Source organism: Triplophysa rosa, linkage group LG15 (genome assembly GCF_024868665.1).
Source record: "Triplophysa rosa linkage group LG15, Trosa_1v2, whole genome shotgun sequence".
Lineage (NCBI taxonomy): Eukaryota > Metazoa > Chordata > Actinopteri > Cypriniformes > Nemacheilidae > Triplophysa > Triplophysa rosa.
The window spans coordinates 20,083,763-20,092,122 of NC_079904.1; the positions used below are offsets into that span (position 1 = coordinate 20,083,763).

At 37.8% G+C, this 8,360-nt stretch overlaps 1 protein-coding gene across 1 annotated transcript in view; it reads right to left on the reverse strand.

Annotated features, from left to right (window-relative positions):
- Positions 1–7,900, reverse strand: part of gpr63 (G protein-coupled receptor 63) — a 21,233-nt gene extending 13,333 nt beyond the window's left edge. Inside the window, exon 1 of the mRNA XM_057353138.1 lies at positions 7,505–7,900. The gene's annotated coding sequence lies outside the window, so the exon portion shown is untranslated. The remainder of the gene's footprint in view (positions 1–7,504) is intronic.
- Positions 7,901–8,360: the final 460 nt, after the last annotated feature.

Consider the following 8,360-nt stretch of genomic DNA (forward strand, 5'->3'; position numbering starts at 1 on the left):
GGCTTCTCGCTGTTAGAGAAACAAGGCCGCTGCCTGTGAGGGCCAAAGGCAGGGGCCTTCCCACCTTTCAAGAAAAGCTCTGGGACCCCCTACCTACCCACTGGTAGGTTACAATTTTGCGGTAGCGCTCACGGCTGACACGCCCAGGCCAGTCACCGTCACTTCGCTAGAGATTGTGACAGGGCACAGCGTTGTGGCGTTTTCCATAGGAACCCCATCTGTCAGCTCGACACAACGTCGAGAGACAGACAGAAAGGGAACGTCTTGGTTACGGATGTAACCTCAGTTCCCTGATGGAGGGAACGAAACGTTGTGTCCTTTATGCCACAACACGTGCTGCCCGCTGCAGCAGTCGTGAGAGGTTCTCAGGCTCCTCAGAACAAAGATGAATGAATGCAGCACACCGTCTCCCTTTTATACCCGGATATCCGGGGGCGGAGTCCGGCATGCAAATTTAATTCGCCAATTTCATTGGCCTTTTCTAAAGAAGTCGGAAGCGATAGGTTCTCAAGGACGAACCCCATCTGTCGGCACGACACAACGTCTCGTTCCCTCCATCAGGGAACTGAGGTTATATCCGTAACCAAGATGTTTTTTTGTGTTATTATTTTTAGGACACATTATGTTTGTCAATACCCTTGACTTGGATGAAGATCAGATCATATTTTATGACAAATTTATTCAGAAAACAATGAAATTCCAAAAGGTTCACATACTTTTTCTTGCCACTGATATTATCTTTGGCCTTTCCCATTAAGCGCTAGTGTTTGCAGTGCAGTGCACCGCACGTTTACTTCCATTACAGCAATCGCAAGTTTTGCATTACATTATTTTAAATAATCTGATGTGCAAAACCTCTTCAAGAAGCTTATTTTACTGGCATGTTGATGAACAGTAAACCAAAAACTGTTGTGAGCTGCCAGTGTAAATCTTTACATTTATTCCATACACCAGGAATTGATTTTTGCTTAAAGATGATAAAATAAGTCAAGTTGAATAAAGAGAATTTCAGTAAAATAGTTTTTATTTCTTCTTAACTTTTTACTCTTCCTGTCACATAAGCATAGAACAATGAAAAAACACTTTATTGTGCCAAGCCATCAGAACCGAACCAAAAATAGTGTGTGATAAACCGATGTTCTTATTGAACCGTGGGTGAGCTGTATTGTTGCATCCCTAGTAAACACTATAGTATACTATAGAGGGTATTCATTGACGTCACTTTCCCACGTGCACATGTTGGGACACGCTCCCCTGTGTGGCAAAACACCCAGCAAATTGGCTGAGGAGAATAGGAGAAACAAAGACACCAGGACTAAAACACGCAATTAATTGCTGAAATTACAAGCAGCTGGACTCGACAGTGATCCTGCCACTACTCTAGGACTTAGATAGGAACCAGGGCCCATATTCATGAAAAATATTAGCGCAAAGAGTTGCTCCTAGTGACAAAATTCTAAGAAAATTCTTAGAAATGTGGCCGTTTCCCCTTAGAATTACAGAAAAGATCCTAGTAAAGAAGAAAGTAATTCATAAAGCATCTTAACCCTTAAAAGAGCTCTTAAGGTCCAAAATTTTAGGAGTAGCGAGGAGGACTTTTAAGAGACTTAAGAGTTTCTTTAGCAGCAGAGAAAACAAAACACGAAAAGTGAGAAGAAATGTGTTGCAATGCATGACAATTTCCATATTACTTTTAAGGTTTATCAGATTTTGTGTGTGTGTGTGTGTTCAACTTTTGATTATCTTGGTTTTGGTTTTCTTCTATAGCTGCTTTGATGCAATGCAAATTGAATTGAATGACATTGAATTGAATGACAGTGAGTTAATAAGACACAACACATTAGATGTTTGTGACCGATCCTATTAGAGACACGCTAACATCTCCAAAACAGCGCAGAAACAGTGCCGTAGCGCCAGAAATAGAAGAAATCACTACATTAACATATTTAGCAACTGGAGAAATGCAGCTATGCATCAGAAATGATTTGGTTCTGTCACAATCTTCTATAGTGATCACACAAACAATTACAGCACTTACAGAGACTTATTGTGCCACTGTTCATTTTCTATCAGATATGTTGACATTAACAGCATGGTAAATAAAAAATATATGTGTGTGTCTGTGTGTGTGCGTGAGTATGGTAAAACAGAAAAACATGACTTGCAATTTCAAACTAATGACCCTATACTTTAAAGCGCTCTTCTTTCTTCTTGGCCAACCAACCAATCACAGTCTTCAAAAGACATAGCAACGGGGTCAGCCCCGCCTCCTCACTAAGATAAAAGTTTTTGTCTTTTCCTTGCTCAGAGTTGCTCTCAGATTGATCCTGAATCACTTTTAAGCTAAGACTCCTACGTAGAAGTTTTTAAGCTAAATTAAGAGCTTTCTTAGAAGCTTTAAGAATACGGGCCCAGGTGTTCCTGGACACTGAAATGTTGCATGGATTTGCGTTTGCTGATTTTGTAGGCAGTCATTTTGCTGAGTGTTTTGCCACCCAGGTGGTGTTCACGTGGTAAAGTGACGACACGTCCATACCCTCTTTAGTGAAGTTCAAAACATCTAGGATTTTCCTCAGTATTTCAAAACTGTATGATTTTCCTTTTTCTGCAGAACACAAAAGAAGATTATTTTGAAAAATGTTGGTAACATAACAGCACAGCCCCCCATTCACTTCTATTGTAACCATTGCAAGTGAATGGGGGGCTGTTAACAACATTCTACAAAATATCTTCATTTGTGTTCTGCTGAAAAATTAACGTTTTTCACAGAGGGTGAGTAAATGATGACAGAATTTTCATTTTGAAGGTGAACTGCTCCTTTCAGTAATAATAGATTACTCTAGAAATATTTTTTTAAATTCCATGTTTTAATAATATTATTAATATTTATGATCACTCTGATAACAATGTGCATTCATACTGGCAAACTCGCTGTGTACAGTATAACGCTGATTCAGCGAGCCAACTGCACAGCTTAAAGTCCCAGTTCTTGAAAATCAGCGGCCACTAGCGTTGTATTATAGTTTTGCAATGAATCTCCCTTTCAAAGTACAACGGTGGCCGCAACAGTAAAACAAGATGTCGTCTACTGAGACAGTGGATAGCAGTGATACAAGCAACGATGTTTCTTTACAAAGGTAAGGCAATATATTAACGTAATTAATAATTTAACATGTATTCTATTGCGAAAGTTACTGTTACAATTCTATAATTAGATATATTTCTTGCGTGCTATCTAGTACACGCTGAGAGTAGTGAAGTAACTAAAGTTAGCTAATCGTAAATAGCAACGCTGTTCAAAACGTTTGATCTGACAGCGACATAGGCAGTTAGGTGTAAGTTAGTAGACGTTTGTCTCCCCCTTTGTAAAGTCATGAACAACTGGAGTACATACCGCAGTGACGGAAAAACATTATTATTCAGAGGTTATATGGCCATTTGTATAAAATGCTAACGTTACCGTTTCAACAAAACAGTTGTTTGGTAAACATTGAAAAAGTGTAAACATTGAAAATGTTGAATTATCTTACCAGTCTAGCAGAAAACAGGCAACTTCGGCGTCGCCTAGAAAACATTTGTGTTTCAACAGTGCCTTCCATCTGGTAATAGATACACCGATGTTTATCCTGGATTTCTGCCGCCGTTTGTCTCTAAATCGTCTGGCAGCATCACGTTTGCGCTTCTTTGACGACGGAGATTCACGCTCTGTCGGCTCTTGTGCACAATACGCATGGTCCTCCATTTTATCAAAACTTCTAAGACTTCTAAGCTAGATGACGACTACTCCTCCTTCTCACTGTATTACGACTTACTACTTTGTGCGTCTTCAACTCAGTGATGCTGAACTTGTCGCAAGCTGCGTCTAAAAAAACACACGAAGACGACCAACATATACGAAACACTCTCTGTAGAGCTGTTTGTCCGTTAGAGCTTACTGTACAAAACATGGCTGCGCAAACATAACAAATTCCATGTAGATAGTCCCGTTCCCTATGTAGATACAACTGGTTTATTCTAAGGTAATAAAAACATAACTTTTCATTACGTAAGGTTTTTATACACATCTAAAGACATTGTTTTGTATGTTATATTGCATTTCTGTTAATAGATCATACAAAACATCCCGCATTGTACCTTTAAAACATTACAGTGATGTACGCCACGTTAATTTAGGAAATTTATCAAGAAATTAAAAGTACTTGGATGTAGTGTTGTCAAAAGTACCGGTACTTCGGGTCCAAGTCGGTACCTAAAAATAAAAAAGTTGTCGGTACCTAATTTTCACAAGACCCGGTAGTACCGACGTACCGGGTCAACCGGGTACTGATGCTCTGTCTGACAGGTTGTCAGTCGGAAACTTTTTATAGACGCAATAAGACGTGATGAGCGGATAAGCGCGGCTCCGATCCACAAGAGATGCGCACAGAAATACTTCAGATTAAAGTCATATCACGAAGAAAACGAACAGAGTTTTGTGGTGAAACGAGGAAGCATCCGGATTTAAGTTAACAAGTTCAAGCGGTAAGTTTCAAATTATGTTCGCGTTTGCATTATGAATGTTGTAGCATATGTTAAGTTAAAGGTTACGTTAAAATAAACATCCCTGTTTGCGTGTTAATTTGTTAGCGCCAATGCTAATCCAGTCAAGTGTCCTTATTAACCATTTAATGCTTTTATAACTGTAATGGAGTAAAATTAATGGGAGGACAGGGTGGGGTTTACAGTACCTAGTATTTTATTTAGGCCTATCTGCAATCTATGTGCTAGAAAACTATCATACTAACTGCATGACTAGCAATGTGTATGTCTTGGATAGATAACTCTATTAGGTTTAAAAAGCCACATTTAAACTAAAGAAAAATATATCTGTTGCATTTATTATTTTAATATACAGTTACCTTAATGCAAGTAATCCTGTGTAAATGCAGTATAAAAACTGAGGTTTGTTTTAATATTGCATATGCATGTTTGTTCAGTCAGTTGACTTACTGAAGTTTATTCTATTTGTCTTATACAGCAGCAGACTGAGCAGGATGTTCATCAGCATGAAAGACCCCAGAGAGCACACAACAGTTTCAGCAACAATTAACTTATACTTCATGTATACAAAATGGCATTGCTTTCTATACATTTATATGAACAATGAGCTTTATTAATAAAATTGTGTTTCAATTAGCATGTACTTGTGTTTTGCTTTGGTACCGAAATTGGTACCGAGAACCGTGGAATTTTACTGGTATTGGTACCAACTACTGAAATTTTGGTACCGTGACAACACTACTTGGATGCAACAGAAACAACATTCACCTAAACGGCCAAGAAATACAGCTAATACAGCTCCTAATATAGCTCTTTAGGAGGAAATTAATGCAACTCGTCAGTGCCAACTGTGCTGTAACGAAACAGCGCCTGTATTGTGGCGTATTACCACAACTGCAGCTCCAAATGTCAGTCCATTGAGTGCGCGCAGTGATTTTGTAAAGACACCTGACAAAGGAGAGCAGATCGCTTGCGCTGAGTGTGCAGGGAAAAAGTCCAGCTGCGTCCAATTTTAAAATGAGTACATTTGGATGGTCACCAGTGTAGCAAGCGTGCGATACAGTTCGGCAGGAGCATTAGACAGAGCTTTACTTTACATTTTACAGAGCTTTACAGTTTGTGTAAAGTTCGTTTGTCGTTGCAGTTGTTTGTGTGTGACATAAATCAATGGTGCACCGCTTTTTACTTAGTTTTAGTCTATCTTGCAAGGTTTCCAGCTGCATTGAGACTCTGGCATGCGGAATCCTTTTATTTTAAAGTCATCTGGCTGTTATGCGTGTCTGAGCTGCACAATTTAACGTGCTACAAACTTGCCCAGTCTGAAAACGCCCTTAATATATTGTTTAACTTTATTGTATTTTTGTGTGGTGTCCAGTACACCAAGACAAGTGTCTTCTACATGTAAACCCATTGTATTTGGCAATAAAGGGATTGTGGTGCTGAAATTAATTTTGTGGAGTATTTATTAGAAAACTGTCTTTTTGTGCAACATGGCCTATTTAAATTTAAACATGTTTGGCAAAGAGGTTGGCAAAAGAGGTTGCATGGGGAAAATGTCCCATCAGACATTTGTCACTTCGGAAACACTGACTATTAAAATGTGTTTTTGATGTGCTTAATAATTGTACCTACCTATTAAAAAAACTATTTAAATAGCTAGTTTATTGAAATGGTGAACTGCTATTTTACTTAGTTTTAGTCTATTTTGCGAGTGAAACTTGTTTTCCGGCTGCATTGAGTCCATCAATCTAGATGCGGACTAACGTTACTGGATGCCTTATCATGTTATTTACACATGCCATCTGTCTGTTCTGCGTGTCTGAGTGAATGAACTGCACAGTTTAACGTGCTACACGCGTGATGCTCATGAATTTGTCTGCCTCTGCACTTTATGAGGACATGAACTTCATCTCCAGAGTTGCTCTGAGAGTTTATTTCAGAACATTTTACTGAGTGAAGCTCAAACACACTAAAAAAAAAGCGTTTTCTGACGACCTGCCAAAATAAAAGCCCGGTTAACTCAGTAATATATTTGTCCACATAAAAATACCATTTAATAGTAAAAAAAGAAACTAAAACTAATTTAGATAAACTAAATGCATCATGCATAAGCTGAAGTTAGTTGTTTACCTTTGAAATTATTCTTTCTAACTAGCCTAACTGTTTATACATAAGAGCTGAAGCTCCCGGTTATGGTAAGGCATGGAATATATAGACAAAAGCAGGTGACAAAGAACAGCAGACTGGGTCAGCTTGACAAATATGAGCATTTAGAAAAGTAGGGCTTCATAGAACCAGGAACTCAGGTGACAGCGGTGTAGAATAGGCCCTACATGTGAAATATGTGAAATGTAAAGCTTTTTTTTATCAAAACATGAACACTTACTGTTGAGCACCCAAAACATAATCAAGACCAAAATTTTAATCAACAGAACCAAAAAATCAGACTAACCTCATAGGAATTAAGCATTTTACAGAACATAGATCATCAGCGGTCTCTGAAATCTAGGTAACATTACTAGTCAAAGACAGCCAAGTATGCTTAATGCCTTTGGTTCTTAACAACAGTTAAAAAAGTTTGGTTTGGTAATAGTGTCTTCAATTCGTTCGAAACAATGTTTATTTCGAGTGGCAGTGGCAGTGTACAACATTTCTGGATGCTTGTACCTAGCAACCATTAAAGCAGTTATGAGATGGAAAGGGCCTGTGACCAATAACAAGAAATGAAAAAGCAAAAGCATACTGATCACATGGTAAAATAAAATATTCGCATGTTAGAAATTAAATTAAATAATGAATTATATGGTTCAAAACACAATATGGTTAATATTCACATTTAGAGACATTGCATATCTATCAAAACATATTAAAACCGAAATTCCATTTAAATCGCAAAGCGAATTAGCGTCATCGTTATTTTATTCAAACATTCTAACTAAACACTAGTAAATAAACTGGCGTTTACCTTGCTTTTAGTCCGTAGCTTGGATTAAATAAACGATGCATCATTCACATTGCCATATCATATGCTGAGATTTACACGGATCCATCCTGCAGATGTTTGTAGCCCCGACAACCCAACATTTGCAGCTAAGACATCCATAAAATGTATTTGAAGGAGTAATAATATAACACCTCAGTTTCTTAAAGAAGGACTAATCCGTAAAATAAATGTTACTTCTGTTCGTTTACTTCTGTCTGATGAATCTGTAAAGCAGATGTCTAATTTCTTATTCGTTTAAAAGAACAGTTATTAATCATGTGGTTTTACAAGTGCAAAAGCTCATTCTAAAAATAGTAAAATGCACATTGTATTTTGTAACAACCTCTTGCTTCGCCTGCGCATCTCTTGGCTCATGCTCTCCGCATTCACTGAACGTGCGCGTCACTGGAATAAACCAATGGAATTGCAATGTCGGATTTGATTGACATTCCATTGACCAATAGAACTGCAGTGATGTTGGGTCAGCGCTTTCATTTTTGCCAATCATCGCCGTAAATGTGTGTTTGGTTGTGATTATTTAAGGTGCGGTCACATTGGACTTTGGTTACAAATACATGGGAAGGATTTTATTAGGAATAGTTTTCCAAACAAACTAATACGAACTTTACTAACCCATGATACATTTCCAGCTCAGTGTAATCGAAATAATGTAATACATTTAGAACCATGTATCTTTCCTTTCCTATACCTCCCAAAGCCAAGGAAGTACACTATAAAGTTTTAAATTATATTTATCCTTCCTTAGAATTTCTTAGATATAGGTCTAAAATTGATCATAATAGTTGTACATTTTGTGATACAGAAATTGAAACAACAG